Source organism: Odocoileus virginianus, chromosome 11 (genome assembly GCF_023699985.2).
Source record: "Odocoileus virginianus isolate 20LAN1187 ecotype Illinois chromosome 11, Ovbor_1.2, whole genome shotgun sequence".
NCBI lineage: Eukaryota > Metazoa > Chordata > Mammalia > Artiodactyla > Cervidae > Odocoileus > Odocoileus virginianus.
The window spans coordinates 34,991,691-35,013,361 of record NC_069684.1 but is presented as its reverse complement, the minus strand read 5'-3'; the positions used below and the strand labels follow the sequence as shown (position 1 = coordinate 35,013,361).

The 21,671-nt window shown below is 46.6% G+C and overlaps 1 non-coding gene and 1 pseudogene across 1 annotated transcript; both read left to right on the top strand.

Moving 5' to 3' along the window:
• The first annotated feature begins 17,091 nt into the window (after positions 1-17,091).
• On the top strand, positions 17,092-17,254 carry LOC139037604 (U1 spliceosomal RNA). Its single transcript, XR_011490484.1, has one exon. It is a non-coding gene; the product is annotated as a U1 spliceosomal RNA (small nuclear RNA).
• A 1,380-nt stretch (positions 17,255-18,634) lies between these two features.
• On the top strand, positions 18,635-21,671 carry LOC139037485 (large ribosomal subunit protein uL23 pseudogene; annotated as a pseudogene).

The following is a 21,671-nucleotide window of genomic DNA, read 5'->3' as shown; positions in this document are numbered from 1 at the left end:
ATCTGCCCCTTCCCAAGCTCCCAGGCAACTCTTACACACAGGAAGACCAGTGCTCTAACCTGATGAAAGTGTTCTGCCAGGACTTAACTTTAGGGTAAAATTGGACATATTTGGGGCATTTTCCTCACACTAAAAGATAACGCCTGGCTTGCTTTTATTTTATTTTGTTTAAATATTTATTTCTTTGGCTGCACTGGGTCTTAGTTGTGGCACGCGGGATCTCTGATCTTCACTGTAGCATGTGGCATCTTTAGTTGTGGCATGTGGGGTCTAATTCCCTGACCAGGGATCAAACCTGGGCCCCCTGCATTGGGAGTGAGGAGTCTTAGCCAGTGGACCACCAGGGAAGTCCCCTGCCTTGCTTTGTTGGAATACAGATATGTTCACCGGTTTGGGGGCAGAAGACTGAGGTAAGCAGTGATTCCATCAGCCCCACTGGACATTTTGTAGCCAAGAGAGGATGAGCCTGTGTGCCTTCCTCCTGCGGCGTGTGTAGGATGCCCTCCCAGGGGCTTTCTCCTCTCCTTTCCCCAGCTCTGGCTGGGGAGCTGCCTTCCTCTGTACCCCCTTGCCTGCAACACAGGTTTCTGGGACTTGCCTTGCTGGGGTAGAGAACACCTGCTGCGTATCCCCCCTCCCACACCTTGGGTGGTCTGCATCCAAAGCCGTGAGTCACGTGATCTTCAGGCCGCCTCTTTGTGATGGTCAGTTTGAGGCGTCTGCATGAGCAGGCTGTGGGACCCAGGAACCCAGCCAGACACTAGTCTAGGTGCTGCTGTGACATTTTGTAGGTGGGTCATCATCCACCATCAGTTGACTGAGTGAAGATCATCCAGGAGAGTTAGTGGGCCTCATCTAGTTAGTTGAAGCCCTTAAGAGCCTCGCTGGGACCCAAGAGGAAGAAATTCTGTGGTTGGATGGCAGTACCTGCTCTAGCCCAGGAGTCTCCAGCTTGCTAGGCTGCCCTGCAGACTTCAGCCTGGCCTAACAGCCCCGGGATCACATGAGCCCACTCCTTGACATAAATCTTCATCCATATCTCCTTTGGCAGAACTCCGATGGCCCCACTCTCTACACTGTGCCCGGGATCTGGGAGCAGTTGCTGCTGCTTTATTTTATTGCTTGCTTTTTTTGTTTTTGGCTGCGCTGGGTCTTTGTTGCAGGGCAAGGGCTTCTCTTGTTGCAGTGTTTGGGCTTAGCTGCCCCCCAAGTCATTGGGATCTTAGTTTCCTGCCCAGGGATCAAACCCACATCCCCTGCATTGCAAGGTGGATTCTCAACCACTGGACCACTAGGAAAGTCCCCATGAATTTTAAACTATTGTCATTTTCTAACTTCTCACCTAGGGAAGCGCTAGCTTGTTTTTCCTCTTGATGAGTGTGGGTCGTGGGCCAGCCCTGCTGAGATCTTTGCGATCTCAGCTTTCTCCTCCATTGTCTTTCTTCCGCACCCCCCCCCCCCATTTCTTTCTCTGCAGGTTTCAAGCAGAGGCAGGACAGGCCTGCCCCCTGTCATCGGCGGGGCCAGCTGTGAGTGTTTCTTTGGCAGTGTCTTAGCTGGTTGTTGTGAGTAATAATGCAGGAAGCAATCAGCAAGTATACTGCCCTAGAAGTGCTGCACGTTGTGGGCCCAAGAGGGAAGAAAGAGGCAAGACGCTCGAACCATCGTCGGATGCTGGGGCAGGATGTCGGAGGCTTTGCCCTGCCATGGCAGCTGGTAAGGGCTGCTGGAAGCAAGCTCTTGGGTCCCTGGAGCTGCCTGCTTATAACTGTTGGAGGAAAAAGGTGCACAGGCTGGGCCATGGATGGATTCTGGCTAGGAGGAGATTGCACCTAGGAATGATAATTGCTAATGTTTATGGAGCACTTACTATGTATGAAGCCCTGCATCCTAGGGCTTATGTATTATCTCAGGAGCAAGAATCTGTTGTCACCCTGCCTTTCAGAGAAGAAACAGAAGCACCAAGGGCAAAAGTAACACAGAATGGGACTTCCCTGGTGGTACAGTGGTTAGGGCTCTGTGATTCCACTGCAGGGGGCACAGGTTTAATCCCTGGCTGGGCAACTAAGATCCTACAAGCCACATAGTGTAGCCAAAAATAATAATAATAAATTTTAAAAGTAACAGGATGCAGTTGATAGAAAGGGGGAGCCAAGCAATCTGGCTCTGAACTCCGTACTCCTAACCGCAGGCTCGTGTCCTTAGAGATGGGTCTGGGGTGGTGTCACTGACCTGTGGGGACCCCCTTTGACGAGTGAGTTGAATGTGAACACCCTCTACTCTCTCTCTCCCTGCATGAAGCAAATTTCAAATGCAATCATATGCTTCGGAGGAGGTACCTGTGTGGGCATTAGGAGACGTGTCTGCCTTGGGGAGAGTTTTTCTTTTCATCTGAAGCCAGACCCAGGAAGTTGATGGGGAGGAAAAGCTGGTGGTGTTTTCTGCGCTGGTGATGAGAAGGGTTGCTCCAAGGGAGCTCAGCTGAGACCAGAGTTTGGTTTTCCGGGTCCCACCAGTTCCACCCACCGATGCCAGCTTTGGGTCCAGCGAGCTGTTAGGCCTGCCAGATTACCATGGCAACAGAAACTGGATCCAAGCCACCAAAGGATGGAGAGCCAAGACAGCAGTGGCTTTTCCAAGTCTTGGATCACCAGGCATACCCCATGGCCTCCAGCAAGCCCGGGATAACCCAACAGCAAGCCAGGCCCTGTGTGTCCCCAGAGCCTGCCAAACCAGCTTGGGGTCGGTCCTTGCCTTCCTGCCATTGGTATCTAGTTGCTGACACTGAGTGGTAAGTTCCCCAGTTTACTGTCCCGCTGATTTTCCCCATTGCTTTCCAATCTCATGCTTAAAGAAACTCACCCGAATCTCAGAGGCAAAGCCACATGCCAGTGACTGACTCCTCTGACCCCACTGACTAAAGTTAAGACAAGCCTCCAGGGTCCATGATGCGATGGGTACTGTTGATGCAGTCTGAGGACAGCACCTATTGTGACCAGCCCTCCCGCAGCCTCTGCGTGTTGTCTGCTGCTCCCCTTCCAGCCACTGCCCAGGGCACCTCCCCTGCTCGTGCCCACCCAACTGGACCTCATCTCTTAGTTCTGTCTTGTCATTCTTTGTGCTTCTAAATGCTAGACGGGAGAGGAGACTATTTCCATTCTGACCACTTTGTAAGAGTCAGAAGGGCCTTAGAATGGTTTTCTGAGCTTTGAAATTGAACCTTGGCCTTGACACACTCTGCCTGATAGCCCCTCCTCCAGGCTAAGTGAGTCCTCTTTCTCTTATTGCTGGAGAGCAAAGCAGGCAGCCAGATCAGTTCCCGTGGGAATGGCCTGGTCCTCCTCTGCTCAGCGGGCTGGCTTCAGAGAGGATCCCTTTGTCATGCACACTGCACTGGCCACGCCTGCGGCCGCCTGGCCACAGTTCCTCTCTGCTCCCCAGAGCCTGCAGTAGGGCCATTGCATGCCTGGGATGCCGGCTGCAGTGACAGAGCCAGCCCAGAGCCCTCACGGGAGTTCTGACCAAGACAGCATTTGGGATCAATTATAAGCCAAAGTCTTTACATTTTTTCCCCCAGTTTTAGGCTGAAGTAAAGAATGCCTGCCATCTCCAACCACTGACTGATTTGGGGGCTTGAACTTCTCAAATAAAGGGACCAGACTCCTCTGTCCATGGAATTCTCCAGGCAAGAGTACTGGAGTGGGTTGCATTCCCTTCTCCAGGGGATCTTCCCGACCTAAGGATCGAACCATGGTCTCCTGCATTGCAGACGGATTCTTTACCGCCTGAGCCACCAAGGAAGCCCAAAGGGACCACAGGTTTGGATTATGATTTAACTAGACTGTTAACTTGAGTTCAGGTAAAATCATTTGCAAAGTAACCTTTTCCTGTCTAGCTTTGCTTTTAGTTATGCCAGCAAGGGGCATCCCCTGGTGGCCCAGTGGTAAAGAATCTGCCTGCAGTGTAGGAGACCTGGGTTTGATACTTGGGTTGGGAAGATTCCCTTGGAGAAGGGGATCAGGCAACCTACTCCAGTATTCTTGCCTGAAGAATTCCATGGACAGGGAAGCCTGGCAGGCTACAGTCCACGGGGTCACAAAGAGTCAGACACAACTTAGCGACTAACACATGCACAGTTATGTCAGCACAGACATAATCTGTTTCTCACATAGAGGTCACTTATCTGTGACCTGTCTCAGATAGAAGTCACCTGTAGACATCCCTGGATGATGATTCAGGAAACAAACATCAGGTAGTCTCTGCTTCCATTTGGGTCTCAGATAAAACTGATGTCTTCATGGCAGTTGAATTTACCCCTGCAGTCTTTAGAGCAGATGGATAGAATATTTGTCATCTTTATATCTGATGGTAACAGAAGACATGTACTTAGATATTCATCTAGCTCTTTATCTCCTCTCCTGTGGAGATGTGAGGGGTGGTGTTGGCTCCACGGGAGTGAGTTTAGAATAGACTGGGAAAGAGGGCTACTCCCCTGTCTCTGTCTGTCTCACCCATACAAACACATGCACGCACACACACATGCACGCATGCACATTGGCCTTGAATTTGGGGAGTTCGGGGTCCTTAAGTTGAGGCTGTCCGGCCCTGGGTCAGCATGCACTTCTTCTTTGGGAACGAATGGGCAAATCCTAGTTTGTAACTGGTGGGTTGGAGAGAGGGACCAAGAACTTCATGACTAGACTTAAGTTTGGAGGCAGGTAGAGTTAAATGCAAGTTTTATGTTTTGGGGGAAAGTATCTGTTCTTGACTGAGGCAAAGTGGAGGTTAAAACATATATTTGGTTAAAATGTATATGCAGGTATTCCTCTGGTGGTCCAGTGGCTAAGACTCCGTGCTTCTAAGGCTGGAAGTGCAGGTTCGATCATGGTCGGGGAACTGGGATCCCACGTGACGTGAGGCAAGGCCAAAAAACAAACAATTACTTTAAAAAAAAAATATATATATATATATATATATGTCAGCCTATATATTTAATAAGCTCTGTGGATCAGTAATATCCATTTCCTAGTTTCAGTATTGGCCTACAGTTACTGAGAGAAACTGACTCAAAGATACGTAGGATCTCTCTATTTTTTTGTGTGTGCAATTTTCTATAAATCTATGGTTATTTCAAAATTAAAAGTTACAACATATATTTGACTAAATGCTGTATGGTGTCCTCGATTGGATCCTGGAACAGAAGAAAGACATGAATAGAGAAACTGGTGAAACCCAAGAAAGATCTTTTAACATTTACCAATGTAAATTTCTAAGTTTTGATAATGGTTGTGTAAAATGTTAACATTTAGAGGAAACTGAGTGAAGGATATGAATCTGTAAATCTAAAATTATTCCAGAATTTAGTTTATTAAAAACAAAAATGTATATATATATATATATATATATGTATGTATGCATGCACACATATGTACTACATTTACATTTAAATACATCCATAAAACCAGTGCCCTTAAAAATATACTTTCTTTAGGTGAAGCATCAGATGGTGCCTCTGAGGTGAGGCAATAATTAAGGGCCCTTTCAACAAATAAACTGCAAGGTCATTTTGTTCCCTAATTTGTCTGTATGACCACAGGGACCCTACACAGCTCTTAAAACCCAATAGCAACCTGAATTCTCCCCTCTCTGAATCACACGTTAGGGAAAGTTCATTGTAGTACAACCTCATTTTCCAGATCAGAAACTGAGGCCCAGATAAGAACTGATGTAATTTAAATTGAGATTTCCTAGAACCTTTAAAGCCGAATTTCTTACTTTATCTGTTTGACCAGCCTGCACTTGGACATGTACAAAATAGTCTATAAACTGTAGCCTTTATACATTTAAGGGGGGGCAGGTGAGAAGGAAATAATCTTTGCCACTCTTTTCTGGGGCTCTATCTCCCCAGGATTAGTGGTTAAAATTGGTGGATGTGGTGGGGAATCTGGTCAAAATGAGAGCTTTAATTCAGCACCTAGTCCATGCTCTACACCAGACAGGGTGCTAGTAGGGATGCCCAAGGACTAGGGGACATTGGGGGAGTTTTGCTCCCCAGCATCCTTTTCTAGCAGCAGCTGCTGGATCCTTGGGAAAACCACTCACCCCACTAGATGCAGTCAGGGACTCCCCTGGTCAGTGTGAGTCATGAGCTCAGGGTGCAGATGAGATGTACGTGCAGTTTGCTGGTCCCAGTGCACACATTCAAAGGAGGATCCTGTCATTCTGGCCCCCTGGATCCCCCAAGCTCTCTGGTCCCATCCTGCCTAAGTATTCCTGCCATCCTAGGAGCTGCCTTGTTTTCATTAGACATGAGTTCACCAGAGTCCCGTTTATTGTTTGAAACTCACAAACTCTACATGATATGCCTACACAGAGGAAGGAGGGGTTCCCTTGCTCTTCATCCCCTGCATCTCTTTCTGAACATTACCTGGAGCCACTTTGGACAAATCCATCCTTTGCTGGAACTGGAATTGCCAAAGTAAACAGCCAAATACATAGGCCCTTGGACTCTTTAACTAAGAGGTGCCCTGTGCCCCTTTGGTGATTCTGTAGTAATTGTTTGGGCTAGTACCTCCTCACTCCATCCCCAGGATCCTGAGGCATCATTCCAAAACAGAGCATCAGGCTATAGTCTAATTGCCATAATGCACAAAAATCACAGATTATCCTGTCTCTAAATGACAAACTTTAAGGATTGTCTTTTTCTATTTGAAGTCACAGCTAAAACATGGAATCCAGATAGGAGAGAAGAGATGAAACAATCTCCCCCAGGTCACCGTCTGGAAGCTTCCACGAGGCTCAGATCCGAAGGGGCAGGTGGCTGATTCTTGGCGCTGGTGACAAGTCAGTGGCTCCTGGTGAGGTTGCTGTGCCCTGGACACTGGCCTTGCTCCTCCCTTTGCTGTTCCCTAAGAGCCACTTCAGGGGGTGCAGTCTGTACAGTCCCACAGGACCCTGTGCTTTGCAGGGCCTGCATCTGGGCTGTCACCAGTGGAACTTGGTAATGACTTTGGAACAAGGACCTGCAATTTCATTGTGCATCTGGCCCATGAATTGTGTAGCCACTTTTGTCTAACACCTGCTACAAGCCTTCAGGCTGGAGGTCATGAGGACTCTTGTCCCACGTCAAACTCATGACCCAGTTTGGGATCAGGACTTGGTGACCACTTCCTGAGACAGCCTGGCACAGAGCAGGTGCTGCAGCAAAAGATGGTGACAGACCTACCCAGAGAGTCGGGGCGAGGGAGGCTGGGTGGGGCCAGAATTCTCCTTCTGGCTGAATCCAGGGCCTCTTGGGGCACACACAAATACAGAACCCGGGTCTGGTGCTTGGGGCTGCCTCTGACAGTCATCAGAAACTGGTTCCTCAGAACTCAGGGAAGAATGTTTCTTGTTTTGTGACTTGTTTCTGCTCAGGGGTTGTATTACTTTGCTAGGGCTGCACTAACAAAGAACTGCAGAAAATCTCTCTTCTCACAGTTGCAGAGGCTGGAAGTCCAAGATCAAGGTGTCGGTAGGGCTGGTCCCATCTGAGGCCTGTCTCCTTGGTTCACGGATGGCCCTCCTCTCCCTGGGTCCTCACATGATCTGTGCCTGCCTGTGACCACACCTCCCCTTTTTATGAGGATGCCAGTCATATTGGATTAGAACCCACCCTAATGACCTCTAACCTGATTACCTCATTAAAGAACCTATCTCCAGGGACTTCCCTAGTGGTCCAGTGGGGTCCCAAGTTCATTCCCTGGTCAGGAAACTAGATCCCACCTGTCACAACTAACGTCAAAGATGCTGGCGCCACAACTAAGACCCAGTGCCGTCACATAGATAGATAAACGTGGGGTGGGGGGTGGAAACCCAGTCTCCAAATTCAGTCACATTCTGAAATCCTGAGGGTCAGGACTTCAACTATGGATTTGCAGAGTAGGGGCGGGATGGTGGTGACACAGTTCAGCTCATCACTGAGATTTTTCTGAACACTTCAAAGTCAAGTTTTAATAGCTTAGCAGTATCTATCCAGCCTAGAAATGATGGACTCTGGGGCCTGTTCTCTGTCCATAGGAAGAGGCAGCGAAAGACCCAGGAGCCAACAGAACGTAGTCGCCCGAGATTGCTCAAGGGTGTGAGGCGTGGTCACTTAGTACTGGCTCTCAGATGGATGCAGAAGAGTGACCATACAGAGGACAGGGACCAGCTGTGCCGGAGTCCTGTGGGGCCTGAGCGAGAGAGGGGTGATGGGAGCCGCAGGACTTGGGTCAGAGATGGGAGAAGGCCGGCAGGCTCCGGGTGGGTCTGTGGGGGAGGGCTCGGAGGCCGAGTTGTGTGAACAGCACCCGGTGGGGGATGGGGATGGGGGCGGGGGCGCGGAGCGGGCATCCCGGAGGCGGGGCCAAGTTTGTAGAAGTGGTTCCCAAAGGGCGGCCTGGGAGCTTCCTAAGCCCTAAGACTCTGACTCCCCCATCTTGGGTGGGACCTGGGTATCTACATACTTAGAAAGTTCCCCAGGTAGGATGTAGGTGAAACAAGATTGGTCGTGAGGCGATGATTGAAGCTGGCTCATGGCATCCGGGGGGTTCGCATATACTTCTGTACATTTTGAAATTTTCCGTTATAGAAAGTGGTTTTTGTTTGTTTGTTTGTTTGTTTTAAGAGAGAGCGGATGGGGGAGGGAAAGAGAAGGGCGTGGGGGATCAGAGAATGAGAACAGGAAAAAAGTTGCCAGGAGGTTCCGTTAACCAGCCCTGATTAGGACGAAGATGGAGGGAGGAAGCCCTCTATCTTCCCTGGGCTTCCTCTGACACGGAGGAAGCAGCGCCTCCTGGTGGCAAGAGGTGCCCTCACAGCCGGGTCAGGATGTGGAGTCTGGGTGTGAGTCCGGATCCAGGACCCAAGTGTGTCCCAGGGATGAAGGCAGAGGGGGAAGAGAGACAAGCCCTGGGAGCAGCCGTTTGACTGTGGTTATATCGTGACCCTTTTGCCCATCTACCAGTGCCTATAGACCGAAAGATGGAAAAAATGCATGGATTATATAGCAAATATAGTGTAACATGGGCTTCCCTGGTCGCTCAGCTGGTAAGGAATCCACCTGCAATGCAGGAGACCCCGGTTCGATTCCTGGGTTGGAAAGTTGCCCTGGAGAAGGGATAAGCTACCCACGCCAGTACTCTTGGGCTTCACAGGTGGCTCAGATGATAAAGAAGCCGCCTGCAATGTGGGAGACCTGGTTCAATCCCTGGGTTGGGAAGATCCCCTGGAGCAGGGCATGGCAATCCACTCCAATATTCTTGCCTGGAGAATCCCCATGGGCAAGGGAGCCTGGTGGGCTACAGTCCATAGAGTCGCAAAGAGACATGACTGAGCGACAAAGCACAGCACATAGTGTAACATAATTATCAAAATAGTTGATAAAACCAAATTTGTTAAATTTGTTAGAGTGATACATGTGCCCCTGGGCTTCCCTTGTGGCTGAGACAGTAAAGAATCTGCCTGAAATGTAGGAGACCTGGGTTTGATCCCTGGGTCTGGAAAATCCCCTAGAGAAGGGAATGGCTACCCACACCAGTATTCTTGCCTGGGGAACTCCATGGACAGAGGAGCCTGACGAGCTACAGCCCATGGGGGTCCCAAACAGTTGGATATGACTGAATGACTAATACACACACATATGTGCCTCTATTAGCACATTAAATATGATCCTGCAGCAGCTGGCCAAGTAACGACCATAATTTAAAAGTAGTGATGAGCACGAGTGGTATTTTGAGAAACCTGCAACGTGATAGGAAAACATCTGAGATTTCTGTTGTTGGCACTGCTCAAACAAATAAACAAAACACTGAACTCCTGGGCCTTGTTTTCCATGTTGGTAAGTAAAGGATTTGCTTGATTTCTGTGGGAAGTTGATGACAACAGACTCACCTAGTCCCCGTCCAGGTTACTGCCCGCAGGTAAGAACCTTGCTCTAGAAAGGCAATCAGGGCCACAGTGTGTCTTGCCAGGACTCCAGCGACTGTCATCTGGCTGCTCCGTGTGTCCCACAGACCCTGGCTGAGGACCTGTTGTGTGACAGACACCACACACAAGGCCAGCCAGGTCCCTCCCTTTCTTGGATGTGCGTTCTGTGGAGAAAGGGGTGCTGAGCAAGACATAGCATAGCTTGCACATGCTCAACATTTAGGTTCCATGTTCCTATTGAATATATGTGTAATATATTTCCTGTCTAATTGAGATTTAAGGCATATTGCTAATTTTCTTTTAATCCCATTTGTTTTAAAGCTGTTTTCAATCAGTTTAGCTCATAGTTCTCTTTTATAGAGCCAAAGAAAACTCCTGGAAGACTGTGAAGGGCTTCTGGGAAGGAGACATGCTCATAGCTTTTATTTCCTCCCCAAGCCCACATTAAGAGTCACTGCTTATTCACAGCAGCATTATTCACAATAGCCAAGAGGCAGAAAAAACCCAGGTGTTCATCAACAAGTGAATGGATAAGCAAAATATTCATCCAGTGGGATACTACTTGGCATAAAAGGAAATAAAGTGCCATTACATGCTACAACATGAGTGAACCTTGAAGACATTATAGTAAATGAAAGAAGCATATAGAAATGACCATCTGTTGTCTGAGTCCATTGATGTGAAAGGTTCAGAAATGGGAACTCATTAGAGACAGAAAGTAGATATTGCCAGGGTTGGAGGGAAGAGACAATGGAGACTTATTGGTTAAGGGGTACAAAGTTTCTGTTTGGGTTGATGAAAAAGTTTTGGAAATAGTGGTGATGGTTACAGAGTCCTGTGAAGGTCATCAATGCCACTGAATCACATACTTCAACATAGTTAAAATTACAATTTTCTGTAAAGTAATTAGCCTCCAACTAATAAAAATAAATGAGAAAAAAATAAAATATATTTCCTGTAAAAAAAAAATTACAATTCTCATGACATATCAAAAAATTTTAATTTTGCCACAATAAAAAAAATACAGTCACTGCTGAAAGACATCTTTCTGGTTCCACTGACTCATCCTCCCACTTCTAGTTTGTAGTGCCCAGGGCTCCCTCTGCAGATGTTGGTCCCTGGGAGCTCTCAGGTCTCATGGCTTAAACACCATCTTTATGCTGACTGCCTCCAAATTTCTATCTCCAAGTAGGACCTTCCCCAAGTAGGACCACTTGGCTTGTCCAATAGGAATCAAAGGCATCCAGAACTGAGCACCTTCTGTTGCCTCCCCATACCTGCCCCCTCTAGGCAAGAGTAAGTCTGCCCTTTCATCTTGGAACTCTAAAATCTTCCTTGACTCCTCATTTGCTCACACTCACACCTGACCCCTCCATATATCCTATCATCTCTGCATCTGGAACTACACATCCTTGATTTCTACCTCCATCACCCCTCACCTCAATGACACAGTAGCCCCTAAGTCAGGCTTTACTCTGATGTGGAGCTCAGAGCACCCCTCTACTCAGCTCTTCAATTGCTCCTCCTGTTCTTAGTCTAGAACTAGTCTTAGTCTTTCCCAGCATCAGGGTCTTTTCTAATGAGTTGGCTCTTTTCATCAGGTGGCCAAAGTATTAGAGCTTCAGCTTCAGCATTAATCCTTCCAGGGAATATTCAAGGTTGATTTCCTTTATGATTGAATGGTTTGATCTCCTTGCAGTCCAAGGGACTCTCAGCATACAAAAGCTGAATTCCTCATGTTGACTGTGGGGTCCTCATAATCTATCTGCCCTCTGATCCCCCCTCTAGAGTTTCCTTGCTGTTCCCTAAACACATAGGCTATGCTCCTCCTCAGGGCATTTGCTTGGACTGTTTCCCCTGCCTAGAATGTTCTTCCCCTGGGTGTCCCAGGACACTCCCTCACTTCTGGATCTTGTTCAAATGCTATGGCATCAGGGAGATCTTCTCTGGATACCTGTATAATACGTTCCCATCACCCTCACTGGCATGCCTCCACCCTTTTACTTACTCTTCTCTCCCATACTAATCACTATTGAACATTATGTATTTGTTGGTTGTTTATCACCTCCCTCCTGCCTAGCAGGAAAACTCCTTGAAAGTGGGTATTTTGTTTTGTTCAGTGTTATATCTTCAGGCAATTAATAGGGGCTCAATAGATAATCTGTGGAATGAATAAATCACCACAACCCCTTGATTCACTGAACTTCTAGCATATTCTTGAAGTAATACTTATTGAGGAGGATTAAAAAGTCACTTAATATTTTAATAATTGCTCCATTTTGCAAAACAAAATCCTAGGTGAAACAGAGGCTCTGGGCTAATTAATGCTTACATGACATCCCCAATTCTTCTTTGCCACCCTTGGACCTGTTTTCCCTGTACTAGTTGCTTGAATTAGTCAAGGCAGAGACAAGGCTGCTGTAATAAGAGCATCCCGACCCCCACCCCCAATAGCCAAGGGCTCCAAGAAAACATGTTTATTTCCCTCTCACGTGCCAAGCCAGTGGGTGACTCAGCAACCCCCTTATTTAGGGACCTGGGTTCATACCATCTTTCTTCTCACCATCCTGGAAGTCACGTTCCTTGTCTGCTTGTTGAAGCTGTGTGGCTGGCACCTCAGTGTTCTAGTCATAGGAGGGGGCAGGAGCTGGAGGGCATGTGCCATGTTTTAAAGTCCACCCTAGAAGCAGCCCACATGCCTTTCTCATTTCATTGGTGAAGCCTTGGGCAGGTGACCATACCTCTTAGCAAGGGATTCTGGGAAATGTAGTCTTTTGCTGGGTGGCCATGAGCCCAACTGTCACTCAGTTATTAAGAACATAGTTGCCACTGGCTCCACTTTAGAAGTGTGGAAACTGAGACTAGGAGAAGTTAAATAACTTGCTAAAAGTGACACAACTAGTGACTTTTGGTCTTCTGGCCCAAAGTTCAGGGATCTGTCTACAAGCCCCAATGTCCCTTATTCACAACAACCCTTTGGGTTTTCTGTCCTTATTTTCTGAATGAGATGTGGGGACTTAGAAAAATTAGCCCCTTTGGGTCATGTGGAATATTTGTTTTCTATTTCTTTGTAACAGATTACACCAACTTTGTTGTTGTTCAGTCACTAAGTTGTGTCCCCAACTCTTTGCAACCCACAGGACTGCAGCCAGGAGGCTCCTCTGTCCTCCACTATCACCCAGAGTTTGCTCAAAATCATGTCCATTGAGTCAGTAATGCTATCTAACCATCTCATCCTCTGTCACCCCTTTCTCCTCCTGCCCTCAATCTTTCCCAGCATCAGGGTCTTTTCCAATGAATCATCTCTTTGCATCAGGTGGCCAAAGTATTGGAGCTGCAGCTTCAGTATCAGTCCTTCCAGTGAATATTCAAGGTTGATTTCCTTTATGATTGAGTGGTTTGATCTCCTTGCAGTCCAAGGGACTCTCAGAGTCTTCTCCAGCACCAATTTGGTGGCTTGTAAAACAGCCAGTTATTACCTCATAGACCTTCAAGGTCAGAAATCTGTCATGGCTCAACTGGGTCTTCCATTCAGGGTTCCACACTCCAGCGTTAATGGCTGTGTTCTCAGCTTGTTCAAGGATTGGCTGAGTTCAGGTCTCTTTCATCCCCTAGTAGCATTTCACAGGCCCTCTCACAAGAGAAGACTCTTGAGAGTCCCTTGGACAGCAAGGAGATCCAACCAGTCAATCCTTCCAATGCATTGGAAGGACTGATGCTTAAGTTCCAGTACTTTGGCCACCTGATGGGAAGAGCTGACTCATTAGAAAAGACCCTGATGCTGGGAAAGATTGAAGGCAGGAGGAGACGGGGGTGACAGAATGAGATGGTTGGATGGCATCATCCACTCAATGGACATGAGTTTGAACAAACTCCAGGAGATGTGAAGGGCAGAGCCTGGTGTCCCTGGACATGACTTAGTGACTGAGCAACAACTCACACCATCACTGGTGGCAGCTGGTTCCTCACACCCAAAGCCCCTCTGATGGAATCTTCCCTCACTCTTCAAGGCTCTCTGACTTCCTCCTCTACTCCTGGCCAAAGAAAACTTTCTGCTTGTAAGGGGTTCAGGCCAACATGGATCATCTTTGTATCTTAAAGGGCCACCTGACTTAGCTCTGGCAGCTATAACAAGATACTGCAGACTGAGTGGCTTAAACAGTAGACATTTGTTTTTCAGGGTTCTAGAGGCCAGGAGTCCAAGATCCAGGTGCTGACAGGTTCGGTTCCTGGGGAAAACCTGCTTCTTGGCTTTGTAGACAGCTGCCCTCTTGCTATATCCTCACACAGTGGACAGAGGAAGCTCTGGTGTTTCTTCCTCTTCTTACAGAGGCACCAGTCCCATCAAGGGGGCTCCATCCTCACATTGCATCTAAACCTAATCACCTTCCAAGGCCCCATCTTCTAATACGATCATATTCAGGGTTAGGGTTTCAGTATATGAATTTGGCAGTGCAAGGGAGCGTGAACACTCAGGTCATAACAAACCTTTAATTCCATCTTCAAAATGGAGTACCTAGATTAGTGTTTGACAAAATGACCAGGGCTCAGGAATTGAGTGGAAGCATTTTTAGAATTCTGTCCACCAACATGGCCAGGACCAAGCAGCAGGACTAGAACCTGGGTCTTCCACTAGGAGAGACTTCACTCCTGGTGCCAGCAATGTACTTTCAGCCACTCCCACATGCAAAGTGAGTCCCCACGCAGAGGTATAAAGGAAAGTAGGCGTTTCCTTTAGTGATTCAGCTATTTTTTTTAAGGGTTTTTTTTTTTTTTTTTTTGGTAGACCATTTAAAAAGTCTTTACTGAATTTATTACACTATTGTTTCTGCTTTATGTTCTGATTTTTTGACTGCAAAGCATGTGGGATCTTAGCTTCCCGAGCAGGGATTAAACCTGCAGCCCCTGCAATGGAAGGTGAAGTCTTAACCACTGGACCACCAGGGAAGTGCCCCCGCTATTCTTTAATTGGCCCAGGCAGCTGGGAACCACAGTAGTGGTCACCCTGGGAGCTGCTGCCGTACAAGAGCTTGGCAGAGGCAGGGTCTTCAGGGCTTCCGCAGGCAGGAGGGCCTCGGGCACGGCAAGCTGGCGGCAACAGCTTTTAGACTTTGGGGTAAGGAGGGAAAGATTCAAGGGAAAGGTTCCTGAGCCCTGAGGGTCTCTCTGGTAGGGAAATACACCCACCAGCCATGCCCCTTGAAGAGGAGGCCCCTGTCTGTGAGACAGGCTGGGACCTGGGAGCCTTTGCTGCAGTGTTTGCACCTGGACAAACTTTTCTCCCAACAACAAAATACAAAGAAACTATAAGGGACTAAAAATAACTGTGCATGCAGTTATAAACAAGAAGATACAAAAAGACCCAAAACCCCAACTGCCAAGTCTGAAGAGCCAGGGAGCAAAAGCAGGGTAGTGTACATGCCCCCTGCCTGTAACACCACCAAAGGGGTGGGCAAACCACCTAAGCCACCCCTTTGGCCTCCCTCACCCCATATAAGGAGCACACCCTCCCCTCACCCCATATAAGGAACCAGCTTCCCCCCCCCCCCCGCCCCAGAGAGCGAGCGAGCAAGCAAGGGAACCTGTTGCTTGTTCTCCATCCCTCCTGCTACACCAGACACTCCAATGAAGTCTTGCCTGAATTTCTTGTCTGGCCTCTTAACAACTTCTATTGATCAAGGAGGCCAAGAACCCTGTTCAGTTACAACTGCACAACTATGCTGGTCAGCTTGCCCTGGTTTTCCATCTCTGTGGCTTAATGGTCACGTGAGCGTGTCAGGGTTTGCCCTACCTCCTTTGAGGATGCTGGGTGGGGGAGGAGGGAGAGGGCCCACGTGAACCAGGTTCCTCTTCCACAGCTGTTGCTCACCATGGTACCTACATAGTAAAGGGCAAGATGAGCCATATTCACCTTCAAAGAGGGAAATGAGAAAGCTAGCCAGCCCACATTTCTACCAACAGCATAAGGAAAAGTCCCTCTTCTGTTCTAGTGTTAAAAATCAAATACATAGCTTACTGCTTAGGTTGGAGTTGAGCTCAGAAAATCATTTAGGGCTCTTTCATCTGAGAGACTAAAGATTGCCACCCCCTTTGCAGTTAACAGGGGAGAAGAACCTTGTGCCATTTCTCGGGTGAGAGGACAGGGAGAAGCAAACCCAAGCCAAACTGTTCCTGGGCTGCTGGCCATGGCCATGGGGCCTCTTGGGGTCTGGGCCCCTAGTTCTGCAGCCAGACAACTGCAGGGCAAGGAGGGCTGTCATGATGTGCCAGGACCTTTAGACATGACCCCTTTGGACATGGGAGCAGCAGACAACTGCCGGCTGGCTTGGCGCAGATGCTAGAGAGATGACTCAGGGTCAAATGAAGATTCCATCTGGATTTTTTACCAATTCCTCTAAGGAGGGAGGAGGAGGGGGAGGACTGAGAGGATAGGCCTCTTAAAACATGGCTGATGGGACCCTGCGTTCCACGTGGGTAGGAACTGTCAGTGGAAGCTTGGAGCCAGGAGTTTCTCTGGGTTTGCTGTCTGGGTCACACCTCCTTGGAGGACCACCATTTCCTGGGATGGAGATGGGAAAAGCAGAACCCAACACCTGTGTTGAGAGGCAAGGTGTCCAGAGTCCTTGGCTCCTTTTCGCAGAGCTACATTAGAGCTACATTAGGTAGCTTAAGATCACCCAGCAACTTGGGAGTCATGATTCCCACCCTTCTGCTTAGTCCCCAGACCTATCTGGGCAATATCAGTGCCATCAGACTGGAAAATTGGCCTCAAGTTTAAATCTAAGTGATTTGAAGCTATTTCATTACATGTCTTCCCTATTTTTTCCCCCTGTAATGAGAAGTATGAATGTTGTTTGAATGTTTTCCAGTGCAGAGAATGCCAAGGGTTCTCTTGCTCAAACCTGCATGTAAAGTAACCAACCGCTATACTTCCCTGAAGGGCTTCCCAGGTGGCACAGCAGTAAAGAATCCTCCTGCAATACAGGAGACGCAGGAGACCTGGGTTCGATCTGGCCTGGGAAGATCCCGTGGAGAAAGGAATGGCAACCCACTCCAGTCTTCTTGCCTGGAAAATCCCATGGACAGAGGAACCTGGCATGCTATAGTCCATGGCGTTGCATAGACTTGGACACGACTGAGCACATGCTCACCTGGCTAGAGAAATACCATAATCTCAAAAATTGTTTTCCCAGGACAAGGTTTATCCATTGCACTTCAGATGTGCTGACCCCTGCAATTTCCCCAAATGTAGGAAACTCGACTGCAAATTGTGGTAGTGGGAGAGGGGCACTTGTGCTTTCCCCTAGAAACATGAAATATAATAAAAGTCTGGGGAAGTGGGTGAAGGGTTTTCATGTCAGTAAATGGGGAAAGATCTAGTCTGACTTGATCTGTGACAGAGATGCTTGCCAGAAGACGTCTCCTGTCCCCACTTGTCCTTCCAAGACCTTCTGAAGGTTTAAATGAGTATGATCCGGGGAGAGTCCATTCCAGGCTCTTGCGTGGCCATGTGCCAAAGCCAAGGCTGGTTGCACAATCCAAGCTTAGAACTATTCACACCAGTAAAAAGCCGAGCAGTTTCATTGACAGCCCGGGGCTGTTCACGATCTTGGGTCCTCTCAGGAGGAGGTCAGGGGCTTCCTAAGTGACTCAGAAGGAAAGCAGCTGCTCTTTGACCTCTGCAAAGCAAAGGTCATGAATACGCTGTTCCAGCTGCTGAGAATTGTTCTCAGTAACTTTTTTCCCCGATTAAAAAAAGAATGTATGCTTATCTCAGCATTGCTTGTCCAACAATCCAACATGTCCCAAAACAGTAGATGGGATAGATATTTTATTTATACGATGGAATACTGTATGGCAGGCAATGAAACTGAAAGAATTACAGCTTCAGTGAGAACATAGATGAATCTCACAAAAATAAATTGAGCAAAAAAACAAGAGACAAAATGACACAAATGAACTTATTCACAAAATAGAAATAGACTCACAGACATAGAAAAAAATTTATGGTTACCAAAGGGGATCCGGCTGGGGGGGATAAGATAGGTGTTTGGGATTAAAATATATACACTCCTGTATATAAAATAGATAACTAACAAGGACCTACTATATTGCACAGAAAGTGAAAGTGAAAGTCATAGTTGCTCAGTCGTGTCCGACTCTGCAACCCCATGGACTGTAGCCCAGCAGGCTCCTCTGTCCATGGGATTTTCCAGGCAAGAATACTGGAGTGGATTGCCATTCCCTTCTCCAGGGAATCTTCCTGACTCAGGGCTCAAACCTGCGTCTTCTGCACTGCAGGCAGATTCTTTATCATCTGAGCCTATTCTCTATATCTTACAATAACCTGTAATGGAAGAAAATGTAAATAATGAATATATATGTGTGTGTGAATCACTTTGCTGTACACCTTAAACTAACACAACATTGTAAGTCAACTCTAATTAAAATTTTAAAAACACGTTAACAAAATAGAAGATACAAAAAGGAACATAGCATGCGATTCCACTTATATAAAGTTCAGGGAGGTCCACACTTTCACTGCTGAGGGCCTGTATTCAACCCCTGGACAGAGAACTAAGATTCCACAAGCCACATGGTGTGGCCAAAAAAAAAAAAAAAAAAAATTAGATGACAGGCAAACTATACTACTTTGTTTAGGGACGTATGCATGAACAGTTTTTAAAAAGCAAGAAAATGGCTTTTCATGAAGATGGCGCCGAAGGCGAAGAAGGAAGCCCCTGCCCCTCCTAAAGCTGAAGCCAAAGCAAAGGCTTTGAAGGCCAAGAAAGCAGTGTTGAAAGGTGTCCACAGCCACAAGAAAAAGAAGATCCGGACGTCACCCACCTTCCGGCGGCCCAAAACACTGCGGCTCAGGAGGCAGCCCAAATATCCTCGGAAGAGCGCCCCTAGGAGAAACAAACCTGACCACTGTGCTATCAAATTCCCCCTCACCACCGAGTCAGCCATGAAGAAAATAGAAGACAACACACTGGTATTCACTGTGGATGTCAAGGCCAACAAGCACCAAATTAAACAGGCTGTGAAGAAGCTCTATGACACTGACATGGCTAAGGTCAATACTCTGCTCAGGCCTGATGGAGAGAAGAAGGCATATGTTTGACTGACTCCTGACTACGATGCTTTGGATGTTGCCAACAAAATTTGGATCATCTAAACTGAGTCCAGCTGGCTAATTCCAAATATAACAGTTTTCACTATAAAAAAAAAAAAAAAAAAAGGCAAGAAAATGACCAATGAGGAAGAAATAGGCCTGGGAGGAAGTTTCTGGTGTGCCAATAATGTATTTCTTGGTGGGTATTTGCTTCATAACTATTTATCAGATTGTTTATCTGTGTTTTAACTACTTGTCAGTATGCATAGTTCATAACACAATGGCTTTAAAAGTTAGATGCAAAAAAGATAATCTAAAGACTCGGACACAGCTGAGCGAATGAACTGAACTGAACTGATGTAGATGATAATCTCCTTTTATGAGTCACTTGCAAAATCAAATCTAATGTAAATTGAAAACTATAAAACAACATTGACTGAAATTAAAGATGACCTAAATAAAAGGAAAGACATCTCTTGGTCATAGATAAGAACATTTAATATTATTAATTTGGGGGGCATTATTCCCCCCAAATTTCCATACAGATTCAATGCAATCCCTATTTTTTTTTTTCAGAAATGGAAAAACTGATTCTCAAATTGATACTGAATTGCAAGGGACACCAAACAGCTAAAATAATAGTGAAAAGGAAAACACCACGGCAGGACTCACACTTCCTCATTTCAAAACTTACTGCAAAGCTACAATAACCAATGCTGTGTTACACTGGGAAGAAGAGAGCATAGGTGTAAATCTTTCTGAACTTGGATTAGGCACTGGCTTCTTAGATATGACACCAAAGATAGTAAACCAACAGCGGAACAGCCAGAGGGAGAAAAAAGAGGTAAACTGAACATTGTCAAAATAAAAACTTTTGTACTTCCTTGTATACTATCAAGAGATTGAAAAGATAACCCACAGAATGGGAGAAAATTTTTGTAAATCATGTATCTGACAGGTCTAATATCCAGAATATATAAAGAACTCTTACCACTCAATAACAAAAATGCAACTTATTTAAAAAATAGGCAAGGGATTTGAACAGACATTTCCCCAAAGAGGAAATGCAGGTGGTCAATAAGCATAGGAAAAGAGAAATGTAATTATTAATTATTAATTAGAGAAATGTAAATCAAAACTCCAGGAGATGGTGAGGGACAGGGAGGCCTGGCGTGCTGCAGTCTATGGGGTCGCAAAGAGTTGAACACTGAGCAACAACAAATCAAAACCACAATGAAACACCAGCCATTCTAGGATGGTTAGAATCACAAAGTTAGGAGACTGTGCAGAAATGAGAACCTGGATAGAGTGCTGCAGGAATATAAAATGGTGCCACTTTGGGGAAAAGTCTAACAGTTCCTCAAAAAGTTAAAAATGGAGTAACCATATTGCCCAGAAAAGACAGAGGAACCAGAGATCGAATTGTCAACATCTGTTGGATCATAGAAAAAGCAAGAGAACTCCACAAAAATATCTACTGCCTCACTGACTACACTAAAGTCTTTGACTATGTGGATCACGACAAACTGTGCAAAAGTGTTCAAGGGATGGGAATTTACCTTAGGAAAGGCCAGCTTACCTGCCTCCTGAGAAATCTGTATGCAGGTCAAGAAGCAACAGTTAGAACCGGACATGGAACAACAGACTGGTTACAAATTGGGAAAGGAGTACATCAAGGCTGTATATTGTCACCCTGCTTATTTAACTCACATGCAGAGTACATCATACGAAATGCCAGACTGGATGAAGCACAAGCTGGAATCAAGATTGCCGGGAGAAATATCAATAACCTCAGATATACAGATGACACCTTATGGCAGAAAGCGAAGAGGAACTGAAGAGCCTCTTGATGAAAGTGAAAGAGGAGAGTGAAAAAGCTGGTTTAAAACTCAACATTCAAAAAACAAAGATCATGGCATCCGGTCCCATCACTTCACAGCAAATAGATGGAGAGACAGTGGAAACAGTGAAAGACTTATTTTCTTGGGCTCCAAAATCATGGCAGATGGTGACTGCAGCCATGGAATTAAAAGACACTGCTCCTTGGAAGAAAAGCTATGACCAACCTAGGCAGCATATAAAAAAGCAGAGACATTACTGTGCCAACAAAGGTCCATATAGTCAAAGCTATGGTTTTTCCAGTAGTCATGTATGGATGGAAGAATTGGACTAGGATGCTTTTGAACTATGGTGCTGGACTCTTGAAATTTCCCTGGACTGCAAGGAGATCAAACCAGTCAATCCTAAAGGAAATCAACCCTGAATATACATTGGAAGGACTGATACTGAAGCTGAAATTCCAATACCTTGGCCACGTGATGCGAAGAACTGACTCATTGGAAAAGACCCTGATGCTGGGAAAGATTGAAGGCAAGAAAAGGTAACGACAGAGGATGAGATGGTTAGATGGCATCGCCAACTCGATGGACATAAGTTTGAGCAAGCTCCGGGAGTTGGTGATGGACAGGGAAGTCTGGCGTGCTGAAGTCCATGGGGTCACAAAGAGTGGATGCAACTGATCTGAACTGAAATGACCCAGAAATTCCACTCCTGGGTATATACCCAAGAGAACTGAAAATAAATGTTCACACAAAAACTTGTATATAAA